At 66.8% G+C, this 12,386-nt stretch overlaps 1 long non-coding RNA gene across 1 annotated transcript; it reads right to left on the bottom strand.

The window, feature by feature from the left end:
- Positions 1 to 7,453: 7,453 nt before the first annotated feature.
- On the bottom strand, positions 7,454 to 12,241 carry LOC120233914. The gene is made up of 2 exons (XR_005528944.1): positions 12,204 to 12,241; positions 7,454 to 7,675 (listed from the first exon to the last, which is right to left on the bottom strand). It is a non-coding gene; the product is annotated as an uncharacterized LOC120233914 (long non-coding RNA).
- Between the last annotated feature and the right edge of the window lie 145 nt (positions 12,242 to 12,386).

Below are 12,386 nucleotides of genomic sequence, written 5' to 3'. Positions count from 1 at the left end.
GGGGAGGGGTCCCGGGTCCCGGGTCTCCGGGAGGCCAAGTTTGAAGCGAGGGCATGAGACAAACAGAAGGGGGCATCAGCGCAGGGTGAGGGCCGGGGCAAGGTGCCGGACTCTAGATAGAAGGACCGAAGGCAGTGACTCATGATCGGCTTTTATTCTGTTCTGTACACAGCATTCCAGAGTCCCCACAGGCGTGGATGCTACCGTTGTTTATCTTCAGGAAAATAAAGAAAAGCTGGTGACGGTTTCCGAAGCCCTGTGGACCCTTCATGAGGGGTCATCACCTGGCCTGGGGTTACCCTGCCCAGCCCCGGTGCCCTGGTCACACCAGCTTCCCCGGAGCCACAGCGGGTGGTGACCACAAAATGTGGAACCAGGTGGCCACCAGGATTTCCCAACAGGTCCAGATGCCGTGGCCCCCGCCGGAGGAGTAGCCCGCCCCCAGCCCAGATTCAGCCTCCAGGTGGTATCCCTTCCTCTGGGAAGGAAGCCACCCTGCTCCCAACCCCACTCTGGACGCTCAGCTGGCCTGAGCTCTCCTCCCCAGCAGGGACTGCCTGGTGCTCTGGACACCAGTCTGCCCTCGGCCCCCTAAGGACAGGGGACCTTGTAGGTGCTTAGCAAGTGTGCAGGAGCTGACCCTGCCCTCCCCATGTGCTGTCCAGGGCTGGGATGGGCTTAGAGGCCTCACGCTGACACCCCCATGGGTGCCAGCTGAGTTCAGACACTTGGGTCCCAGCACTTCCTGCCCTCCCTCCCCCCGCCCCAGTGACAAGGCTAGCAGCACGTGACATGTCCTGCCTCTGAGCGCTGGGAGTGGCGGTCCCACACACCTCATGTCACATGGTGTGGCAGCAGTGGCTGCCCTTAGCTGGCGCCGAGGGCCGCCCTGATGGTTTTGTGAGGCCCCTTGGTGGGCCTCGCCTGTTGTGGGGATGGAGCTCTACCGGGAGCACTAAGCCACCGGCACAGGCGGGGAGGGAGCTGAGTCGGACTGAACCTCCTCCAGCTGCCCGCCTTTCTCTTTGCTCTCCCTCCGGGCTTCCTGCCCTGCCTTCTATTTCTCCAAAGGCCTTGGGGACATCTCCCCTCTAGGCCTCGCTGGGGCAGGGAGCGGACCGCCTCTAAGTATGTGACTGAATTTGGGCAGGGGTGGTGCCCGCCGGCTCGCCGACCTGCAAGTCCCAGGAGTGGGGCTGAGGCCCTTCCCCTGAGCCAGGGACAGAGCTGGGGAGGACGGCTGGGGGGCTGGGGGCTGAGAGAAGCCCCGTCCTCCACCCCCAGGCGCCCCGAAGCTTGCAGACACCTCCCTGAGTACAACAGCCAAGCTCTACTTTTGTAATTAAAAATATATCTGAAGGAAGAAAGGAAACACAAGGGACAGTGTTTGTACTCTGGATTGCTGCAGGTCACAGAAGCAGGGGGGTGCGGGCCCTCGGGGCAGCAAGGACAGGCTCCCTCGATGCTCCAGCACCCCCAAATCCCGCAGGCATGGGATGGGGGGAGCCCGAGGGCAGGGTGACGGGGTCGTAAGCCCCTGGGGGCTTCTCCAGTGTGCACCTCTGTCCTTCTTACCCCTTCCGCGCAGTGCGTTTCTTCTTCCTCTGAATGAACAGAATAAGGGCCATGTCCCCAGCCCCTGTGCAGCCGGGGGGGGGGAGGGGGACGCCACCAGTTTGGGCCACAGATAGGAGCAGAAATGCCCTGTACCACCTCCAGGCAGGGACCCATCCAAACCAACCAAGCTCTCCTGTCCCCTCCCCCACTGCTCTGCCAGCCAGATTGGGGGGAGGGTGCAGCAAGGGGCTTCTGGGGACAGCAGAGCCTCTGGGTGACAAGCCCTCGATGACCACAGGGAGCAGAGCCACCCCACCCCCAGCTCCCTCTGCGCACTCACCTGACTGAGATAGGAACGAGAAATAAAGGGTTATCGCGGTTTGAGCTGCTATGAGCGAGGGGAGGGGGGTGTCAGAGCAGCCGGCACCCCCCCCCTGCCCCCGCCGGACTCACTGCGTGGCACCGGCCTGTTTGAGGTGTCATTTTTCTAGAAGAGCAGACAGGCCCGGGCAGATCGAAGGACTTACTTGGTCCCGCTCAAGTGCTTACGACAGCTAACCCCAGAACCCAGGCCCTCGCAGGGCTATCTCCCCCCACGGTGCCCCCGTGGTCGGCCCAGGGAGTGGGCCCCTTTTGCAGTTGAGGAAACTGAGGCTCGGAGGGAGACACTCTTGCCCGAGCAGCGAGTGGCAGAGCTGGGCGGCCGGGCAGCGCCGTCCTCGGCCACATGCTGCCTCCTGGTGGCCGCCTCCCGCCCCAGCGTCCCCAAGCTCCCTCCTCCCGGGGAGCCGCAGGGACCTTCTGGAAGCCCAGGACGCTGGGGCCCAGCCCGCGTGCACCCCACAGGGACCCTGCCAGGGTGTGTGTGTCTTTGAGGCCCCCGGAAGCCTCCGGATGGACGGACGGCTGTGCGGGGCGGTGCCCCCCCGGGGGAGCGGTGTTATGAGTGCCGACAGCACCGGAGACCTGGAGCCGCCCTGCACCCAGGCTCAGCCCCCGGCCTCCCTTAATCCTTCCAAGAACCGGGACTGGGAGGCATTTTGATGCCTGTTTTTGCAAGAGAGGAACGCACCAGACACTCTGAGAGGCGAAGCAATCTCCTCGGAGCCCAGCGGCCGCAGATGCGTGCCTTTCTCCAGCCCCGGGCCCCTCCCGCACTTGCATGAGGGGCTGGGGGGCCGCGAAAGCAGGAGAGGAAAGAAAGCAAGAATTCCCTGCAGCCTCCCCGCCTAGAGCCGGAGCTGGCGTCTGGGCGGGGGGCAGCGGGCTGTGGCCCTGTCCTGGGATGGTGACCCCCCCCCCATGTGCCTCCCACCAGCTCTTGCCTGGCTCAGCCTGCCCTCTCCTGTGCGGGTCTTGGCCTGTCACCACATACCCCACTGGGGCAAAGCCCCGCTGCCCCATCCACACCCCTTCCCCTGCCCACAGCCCCGGGAAGGGCCGGACCTTTGGCCTCAAGCCACTTCACCCAACAGTGGCCCTGAACCGGCCTGGCCAGACCCCTCGGGGCGGCTGCTGCCCCTCAGAGCTTCACCTCCACAAGATGAGGCCTGGAGGCCTGGAGGAGTGTGGAGAGTTACAGATTAACTAGCCAGCCTCCGCGACAGGCAGCCGGCCCAGCTCTGAGCCGGGGCTGGCGGGAGGGGGCTTTCTAGCACACTTGGCCGGGGCCCAGCGCGGCGCAGCCAGAACCTTCCTCCCCGCACCGACTTCCCGCGCTCTGCTGGCCCCGCCCCCAGCCCCCCCAGGACGGGCTGTTCTCGGGGCGGCTGCCAGGCACGTCGTCCGCAGGTGCCGGCCTCCCTCCGGTGGCGCGTCCACATGCCGCACAACGCGAATCCAAAGCTCGGATTACAGGGGCTGCCTTGTGCTCCGGGGCCGGCTGGGCCGGGGGTCCTCACTCCCCGGGAATTAGCAGGAGGGGCCGTGGGGGAGGCGCGGAGGAAGCAGGGAGCAGCACCGGACGGGCCAGGGGCCGCTGCCCCTCGGGGTCTCAAGCAGAGGGCCCCCTCATCCCAGCTGGTCCACGACTGTTCGGGGCTCAGCACTGACCATCCCAGGAGGTCGTGGACATGGGTTCTCCCAGCTCCCAGCAGACCTTCGCGGGGCTGGGGAGGGTCCCCGGGGTAGGGGACAGGCAGGCATGGACTGGACAGGTCTGAGGACACTCTGTGGCCAGCGGCCAGCTCTGAGCGCCTCCTCTGCACCCACGGGACACACACTAGGCAGCTCGGAGGCTCCCTCTGTCAAGGAAAGAGCAGGAAAAGCGAATCCCTTCCTGGGTCCTGTTCCGCTGTGCACCCCGGCTTCCTGTCCAGTCTTGAGCAAGCGGGCACCCCTATGAGTTAGCACTCTCTGTCCACGGGGACACCAGGGACCCTGGCTCCCGCCCGGTTTCCAGCGCACCCACAGGGTGCTCAGAGAAGCCCCAAAGCCAGGGAGGGGGTGTGAAGGCCCGTCCGACCCCCGCCCCTCCCCTCGCCCTGCGGTTAGGAGGAGGGAGCCCACCAGGCCCCGGGCTGCCGCGCATGGACCGGGCGGTGCATGCTGGGCCGGGCGAGGGTGAGCTCCCCGCCTCTGTGACCCCCTGATCAGGCTCCAGGAGCAGGTCAGGCCCCCGCTGGGCCAGGGAAGCAGGAGGCCCCCACCATTCCACCCGTGCAGCCACTTACTACATTTCCTACCCACCGTGCCCAGGGTTTCAAAGGTGAGCAGTGGGTGGTCAGCACCGAGGCCAGGAGCCCCGGGCTGTCCCTGCCGCCCAGAGGCCGCGCGGAGTAGGGGCTCGGCAGATGTCCCCTCCCTCCCTCTGTGGCCCAGACACAGCTTAGAAAGCCGCAGAGGCGCCAGAGGTTAGAGCCCCTGAGCCCCGGGGCTGCCGGGCCATAGGCCCTGAGGCCCAAAGCTGGGCGCTTGCTGCCCCCTAGTGCCCGTGGATGGCACTGCAGCCAGGAGCCCGCCCCCGGGCCCGCCCACCTGCCCGCGCACTGGCCACTGGGAAGGAGAGCCTCGGGGGACCCCAGCGCAGCCCTCGGGGGGCCCCTCGTTCGTCCCTCACCTGGTGAGGGAACTTGGGCAAGGGCCTGGCTCTGCGGGCCCGCAAGTCTACTCTCTGAATGGGGGTCGGCCCAACATGGCCGGGCAGGGCTGTGCAGGCGGGAAGCCTCGTTTGCAGAAAATACCCCAACCCCCGTAGGTGTTGGGGGGACTGTCACGCATCAGCGGGGAATAGCAGTGGCCTCCCCAACTCCCCTACGTCCAGTGGCTGGGGGGCGGGGAGCCAGGTGGCCAAGGAGCAGGGAGAAGAAGGGGTGAACCCCCGACGTGCCAGCGGGCCCCTCCCTCTGGTGCCCCTCAGCCCTTCCCCGCCCCCCCGCCCCGGGTCCTCCTTCCCTCCCTGCCCTGTCCCCCCATCGCCCTCTGCCTCCTCTCCCTGCACCCGTGCAGCTGGTCGAAGTCCCGGGCAGTGGGGAGCAGAGCTCTGTGGCCCGCCTGGGCCGCCACCGGTTAGGCCTGCCCCTGCCCCGGGGCCTGACGGCCCAGCCGGCCACCGTCACCAGGCAGCCCTCCAGCCACCCCTCACGACAACACCCACCAGGCCAGTGAACCCGAGTGCATTTCTGGGCCGGGGGAGCGGCAGATAAGAAAGCAGGCCTGCAGACATGTGCGCGCCACAGTGTCTGCCAGCTGCCCCCCAAAATAAGCCTGCAACTGAAGGGAGCTCTGGGCTACCAGGGAAGGCCCGGGTCCGCCCCGGCGGCCAGGCACAAACCCCCAGCCTCCTCTGCTGCAGGGGTGTCCGTGCTTGGATGGCGGGACGTGCAGTGCAGCAGGAGCCCCCAGAGGAACCCACCCCAGGTTTGGGAGGAGGAGCAGAGTCCTGGCAAGGGTGAGGGTCCCAGGCAGGGACGTGGCCAAGCCCAGGCCCTCGCCAGTCCCGGCTGGTACTGAGCGTGAGCCCAGAATGAACCGGATTTCCAGAGAGGGCTCCAGGGGCCTGGAGTGCAGCCCAGGCACGGGTGGCATCGTGAGGGTGCCGAGGAGGCTTCGAGACCTCCGGCCTGGGGCCTGGGGTCCCAAGATTTAACGGTGGACACAGGTGCCCCGAGCAGAGGTTGGAAGGGGGTGTTGAGGAATTGCTGAAGTCAGGCAGGCAGGAAACCGGTGCCCCAGGCCAGGGCAGGGGCTGGGGACCCCGGAGGGACGAGGTCAGAGGGCACTGGGACCCTGGGATGTGGGGGCATGATGAAGGGGACAGCAGGCCTTTGCTGGGGGGATGGGGGTGTGGCCATCTTCCACAGCAACCCCCCGTGTTGGTGGCCCCCATTCCTGCTGGTGGCCACCTCGCTCTTCCCCGTCTGGCCGCTCTATGCCGGCAGTATTCACATGGCACGGGGGCTGGGGCAGGGGCCAGGGAGGGGCACTGCCTGGCGAAGGCACAAACCTCAGGCTTCGGAGTCAGATAGCAACTGCCTCTTGCTGGAGCTGTGCGACAGTGGACAAGTCGCTTAACCTCTCTGTACCTCTGCTTTCTCCCGTGTAAGCTCCTGATGAGGCTTCGGGGGCCATGTCCTTACGTGCCGGGCGCAGCGGCCAGCACCGTCCCCACAGTCACTGTCTCTCTGCACACCTAGAGGGGAGGCCCCTCCAGCTGTCCCCGACATTTGCCCTGAGTGCAGGGACCTGGGCTGCTGGGGAGACTCAGACCCCGACGTGGCGGGTATGCCCCCCAACCTCCCATCACATGCAGGCCCCTAATAACTGTCGGGCCGGGTGCAACAGCGTTCCCACGCTGGGCGGCTCGGACGGCGCTACCACCCCCTCCAGGGTCCTGGGGTCCACGGGGCACAGGTCCCCATGACTCTGCCCGGCACTCAGCAGTGCTCTCGGCAGCCCCCGCAGGACGCTGGACAGTGCGCTGCTGGCCGCACACCCTCTCTGTGCCGGGCAGCCCCGGGCACCGTCTCACTGAATCCTCCCAGGCCATTTCACAGATGCGGAAACCTTCTCAGGAGGCCCAGCCCCTTGCCAAGACCTGGTAAGTCCTGGATGTGCCAGCCTGGTGGGGCTGACAGCCAAGCCCCTGGGCTCCATCCCGAGCACAGGCCCCGGCACGCACACTGCACGCTGCACGCTGGCTGCTGGGTCTCGAAGTTGGGGCCTCCGGCTGAGCCCCTCCCCCGATGCTCTGGATCCCGATTTATGGAAAACTGAAGCGAGTGGCTGCCTTGGGTTGGACATTAGCCATGGGAGCCGGGCAGGCCACAGTTGGCAGCATGACCTTGAGCAGGCCCTCCTCCTCCAATGTCCAATCAGGATCCAGACCAGGAGTGTTTCCCCGGGACCTCAGGGGGGGCCCTCTCCTCCAGGGACTTCCAGGCCGGTGAGTGGAGTCAGAAATAGGTGAATAAACCAGGGCGGGGCTTGGGCCGCCAAGGGGCCCCCTGCCCAAGAAACCGGCTGTGTGAGTCCCATGGGGGAAGGGGCTGAGATGCTGGGCTCTCACCCGTCCCACTTTACAAAGCGTGTGCAAGACACCGTCGCCGGAGCCAAGCGGGGGACCAGGGGCCTTGGGGTGGGAGGCGCCGGGGCCCCTCGAGTCTGGCCCAGCCGGGTTCTGGGGCACCCAGAGTATGGAAGAGGGGCCACTGTGTGTGGCTGCCCCCAGCACAGACCAAACACCCAGGCCTCTAAAAGTGCCATCCAGGGGCACCTGGGGGCTCAGTCGGTTGAGTGTCCGGCTTCAGCTCAGGTCATGATCTCATGGTTTGTGGGTTCGAGCCCCGCGTCGGGCTCTGTGCTGACAGCTCAGAACCTGGAGCCTGTTTCAGATTCTGTGTCTCCCTCTCTCTCTGACCCTCCCCGCTCACGCTCTCTCTCTCTCTCTCTCTCTCTCTCAGAAATAAATAAGACATTTTTTTTAAAAAGTGCCATCCAGGCAGGCGGAAGTGGCAGGAAGGGCTGGCGATGTCTCTTCTGGCCCCTGGAGGCCCTTCCTGGTTCTTCCTGGATTCCATGCAGCTGCCAGCGGGCCGAGGTTCTAGAAGGCCCTGGATGGTCAGAACTGGTATCATCCCTTCCCGCTGGGAGGTGAGGCTGCGGACAGAGGAGGCCGTGCCTGGGAGCAGTTCGGGTCCGTAAGAGGCTTGCACACCTGCAGGCCCCTCAGACGTGCCTGTTGGGACCAGACAAGTCCCGAAGCGCCGGGAGCACGCGAAGAGGAGCGTATTCCTGCCGCCTACTCTGCCTCGGTTTCCCCACCGCAGGCCGGTGAGGAGGCGCGGGGCGGCTCTAAGTGCTGCTCTCCTGGGGAGTTCAGAGGCCTGTCTCCCCATGATCGCGAGCTGCCCTTCCACCCTCTCAGGCCCCCTCCGAGGCCCCATCAGGCCAGACCCCCGCCCCGGCCCCTTCCGCCCCAGCCCCCCTGGTTGGACACCCCGACTTCGAAGCTGTTGTTTTCTCCTGAGTGCGGAGGTCAGGGCCGGGCATCCCTCCGGGGGGCTGGAGGTGGGGCCCCCACGACCTGGTGTTCCCACCTCCAGGCTGCTACCCCCGCGCCAGCGCCTTCCCTCCCTTCCTCTAGGCCAGCGTGGTGACCTGACATCCTGGTTTGTCCAGAACCGTCCGGGTTCTTACCTGGAAAGCCCCGTGGCCCTTCTAGAAGCGTCCCGTCCCCGGCAAGCGGGCGCCTCATGCCAAGCCCGAGTTTCCCTAGGCCAGGTCCCCTGCTCCCCCTCTGCTCTGGTGGGAAGAAGGGGACATGACCTTCCCAGACTGTACCCCGCCCGTCACCGGGGCCCCAGGCCTCCCTGGCCGTGGCCGCTGGCCGGCATGAGCCCCCGGAGTGAGCGACCCCACGCCCAAGGGGCCCTGCGTCCCCGCGCACAGGCAGGACCAGAGCGGAGCTCGGTGTGGGCCAGGTGTGCTCGTGCGCCGGGACCCCAGTCCTCTGACCCTGAGCAAACCACTCGGTCCTTCTGGAAGCCTGACCCGCATCCCCGCATCGCTAGAGGCCGGTCGAGAAGCCCCCGCCGCCGGCCAGCGGGGCCTCCCCGGGGCTGTGGGCCTGCTGTCACCTCAGGCTCAGTCCCCTGACCTGGCGCTCAGCTCCAGAGACCCAGCTGTGCACACGGGCCAGCCCCCGTGCAGACCCCAACCCGGGGGGGGCCTATCCCGGACTCCAGCTCTGGAAGCTTCCTCGGCACCTGCCGGTCCAGCCCCTCGGGTGGTACCTGCACAGGGACTTTGCCCTCTAAGACCCTCAACCTGAGGGCCTCCGGGATGGAGCTGGCGAGCTGAGGCCAGGCCCCCGATGCCCACTGCGGGCTGGGGGCCCCTCGGAAGGCTCTGGTTCCGAGGACAAGTCAGCAAGTGGGAGTCGGAGTCTGACATCCCCCACGCTGGGAGGGGCCCCCGGGTGCTGCGGGGGGTCTGGGTGCCTGTGGGCATCCCTGAAGGGGTAACGTTGGAGGTGGGCCCTCGGGAAATAGGAGGAGGAGGAAGCACTGCTGACCCCCCTCAACCACGAAGAGCCTCATCGGGCTGAGGCTGAAGCCCTGGCTTGGGCCACGGTCCCCCACACACTCTCCCGCACCTGTGCGCTGACCCACGACCCCGCCCCCTGAGCACCGAGTTCCAGCACGTTCTCCCTGGAAACCCTCTCGGCTAACACTGCGGGGGGGGGTCCCCTGGCCACGCCCAGCCCCTCAGGACACTGTCATCTCCACCCCCTCCGTGTGTAGAACCCTCCCCCACCGCGAGTCCAGGCTCCCTCCCATCTGAACCCCCATCACCCTGTGGGCGCGGCAGAAGCCTCCCTGTGCCAGCCTGAGCCCCTCGGTGCCTGAGGCTCCTGGAGCAGCGTGCCAGCTCTGAGCCTGTGGGGGTGCCCTGCACCCAAAACAAGGCCACACCCTCACGGTCACCGTGCAATGTACCCATCACACGTGCACACGCACGCACACCCTCACGCTCACTCTACCACAAGCCACTAGGGCTGCCACATTTGTGGGCTGTGTACCCCAAACACCGGCCCAGAGCCCAGCACACAGTGGGCGCTCAATAAACACTGTCACGCTCAGCAGGGCGGCCTCACGGGCTGTCACCGGTTTGGATGCGCAGGCAGTGTGTGTGTGGCAGGGGCCCCCAGCCCCCGGCTCCTGCCAGCTCTGGGGTTCGCACCTGGGGCTCACCCTGCGGGACGGCGGAGCCAGAGTGGCCTCCTTGGCACCCCCTGCCCAGGCCTCTGGAGCTGCCCAGGGGTTTACTATGGCCTGGGAGACCCCCTCAAGAGCTGCCCCCCACCGCCCTCCAAAATTAGCTGTCCCCACACACGCCATCACGGGCTCGCAGTAAACACCGCAAGCCTGGCTCTCACCCCTCCGCCTCTGTTCACTGTTCCCTCAGCCTGGCTGCCCCTTCCCGCACCTGGCCCAGCCTCGCTTACCCTTAAGATTCCTTGGAGGCATCACCTCCTCTGAGAAGCCCTCTGCCCTAACCCCAGCCCTGATTCCTCCAGTGGGTCTGGATCAGCCGCACCCTGCTGAACAGTCAGCTTGTTTCTGGGAGAGGCAGGCGGGCCGCTCGGATGGCCCTGGGGCCACAGTGTGTCCCGGGGAAAGTGCAGAGCGTTTGTTGAGTGGCTAAGTGAGTGGAGGTTGGCTGCTCTGGAGAAGGAAGACCAGGCCCGGGGATGCCAGGGTTACGGGCGCTGCTCTCTCCTCACCCAGCCCGGAGGCCGGTTTTCCCACCCGCTCGGGACCAGGAAGCTCCCCGCCCACACTGGAGCCTGTTCATGACAAATACTCTCGCTGGAGCCCATTACTTCTGCTCCGACCAGTTCCCAGCCTCCAAACGTCCTGCTAGAGGCAGGAGGAAGGGAGAGGTGAGTGACCAGCTCCTTGCTGCACCCCGCGTGCTGCAGGGTCCCCCCGGCCTCCCCGACCTGCCCTGGGGCGGGCTGGAGACTCACCCGCTCTTGCCTCTTTACCCACAATTCCTGCCTAGAGAGTCCAGAGGAGCCAGATGCCGTCCCAGCCTCCTGGCCAGGTCTCTGGGGAGCCACAGGCCCTGGGGGGAGGGGAGGCTCCTGGGGACATCCGGTCCCACCCGCACCCCACCCCCACCCCACCCCCACAGGGCACAGAACCACCTTCCTCCCACCTGAGCTCTTAAGCACCATGTCCGCCTGCTTCCCAGGCCAGCCTCCTGGGCCGTTCTTCCAGAAGTCTCCTGCGGTGCACCCGCCCCAGCTCTGGGCTCTCAGCACGACCCCTGAGCCCAGCGGGGAGCAGGGGACGCCGTCCTCACAAACACCCCCCCACCTGCCCTGTCCAGACTGAGCGCTTCCTCAGGCCCGGGCCCACTGTGTGGAGGGGTGGGGTGAGCCCCTCCCTGGCGCCTTGGGGCCCGCTAGCCTCTGCCCCAAACAGCCGAACAGCCGGACGTGGGTACCCGTCCCCGCCCTGGCCGGCCACCGCGGGAGGACTCGGCTCAGGGTCCCCGTGCCCTGCAGCTTCCTGCTCCGCTGAGCTGCGGCTAACACCAGGCAGGGGGACTTGGGGGGTTTTGACGTCTGGGCCTATGGTCTGGCTGGGGGGGGCGGAGGGGGGAGGAGTGGGGAGCAGCAGAGTCCTGGCCCAGTTCCTTCTCTGGGGATTGTGTCTGACCCCGAGGCCGAGTCCGCATGCTCCAGGGGACTCCAGCAGGGGACGGGGCTGCAAGCGCCCCCCTGCGAGCCCCACAGAGGGACGGCTTGAAGCCATGTGCACCTGCAGCCCAGGCCTCTGGCAGCCCCGGCCGAGGGGGTAGAGTCGCTGCAGGTGCAAAACGAGGAAGTAGTGTCCACCGGTCTGCAGGGGGGTGGGGAGAGGGCCCAGGAGCTGTTTCCAGAAACGCTGCTGTCTCCCCCGCCCCTCCTCGGGGTCTCTGTGCAGACCCCAGGGAGGGGGCAGGCCGGACGAAGAGCCCTGCCTTCCTCTCCCTCTCCCTTCCCTCCACCGCGCTCCCCTCCTCTCCCTTCCAGCCCCTGGCCCCTTCCCTCTGCCCACCCCATGCCCGGACTGGACGCCGCACTGCTCTGAAAGTCAGAGTCCCTGCCGCCACCCCCCTCCCCAGTGAGAGCGGAGGCTGTGTGGGAAGGGGGGGTGGGCGGGTGGGGCTTCCCCCCAGGGCCGGTGCTCTAGGGCAGGGCAGGTACCCAAGCTCACTGTGGCCAGGACCCCTTGGGGTGCAGAGCCTCCACACCCCAGCCTCCCTGAAGCAGGGTGGGGCGGGGCCAGAAAGGGGATCCTTGGGTTTCCCCCTGCTGTCACCCCGCCCCTCTCCCGCCCCTGGACCCCGGCTCTGAAGGCCACCCTTGGGGCTCACTAACAGTCGGTGTTGATTTGGTGAAACTTAACCGAGGTTCCCTGGACCCGCAGAGTCTAGTTTCTGCCATGGGGGGCGCTGGAGGGCAGCAAGGCCTCGCTGTGTGGTCCCCCCACCCTCAGGCCACCCCGGAAGCCCAAGTGGTGTCAAGCCTCCCTCTGGGAGCTGCCCGTAGCGGTGGAGGTCACACCGTGGGCCTAAGGAGCCTCCCCGCCCCCCTCCCAACAGCAGGGACCCAAAACACATCAGCCCCACACACACCCCAGGGGGGCACCTACCTGAACTGCAGTCAGCACCCATCTGGGCCTCTAAAATGGGGTCTCCCTCTTACAGCGGGGTGCTGGTGCCTTCCCGCGTCAGGCACGTGCGGCGCCCAGCCCGCTCACGGAGGCTCCGGGGAGCTGTGTGCCCAGAGCCCCTGGGCTGGCTGGGGCAGAGGGGCAGGAGGCGGCCAAGGCCAC

Source organism: Hyaena hyaena, unplaced genomic scaffold (assembly GCF_003009895.1).
Source record: "Hyaena hyaena isolate Hyena2069 unplaced genomic scaffold, ASM300989v1 scaffold_98, whole genome shotgun sequence".
Lineage (NCBI taxonomy): Eukaryota > Metazoa > Chordata > Mammalia > Carnivora > Hyaenidae > Hyaena > Hyaena hyaena.
The sequence above is the reverse complement of the archived record's forward strand: the minus strand, read 5'-3'. Positions and strand labels throughout refer to the sequence as shown.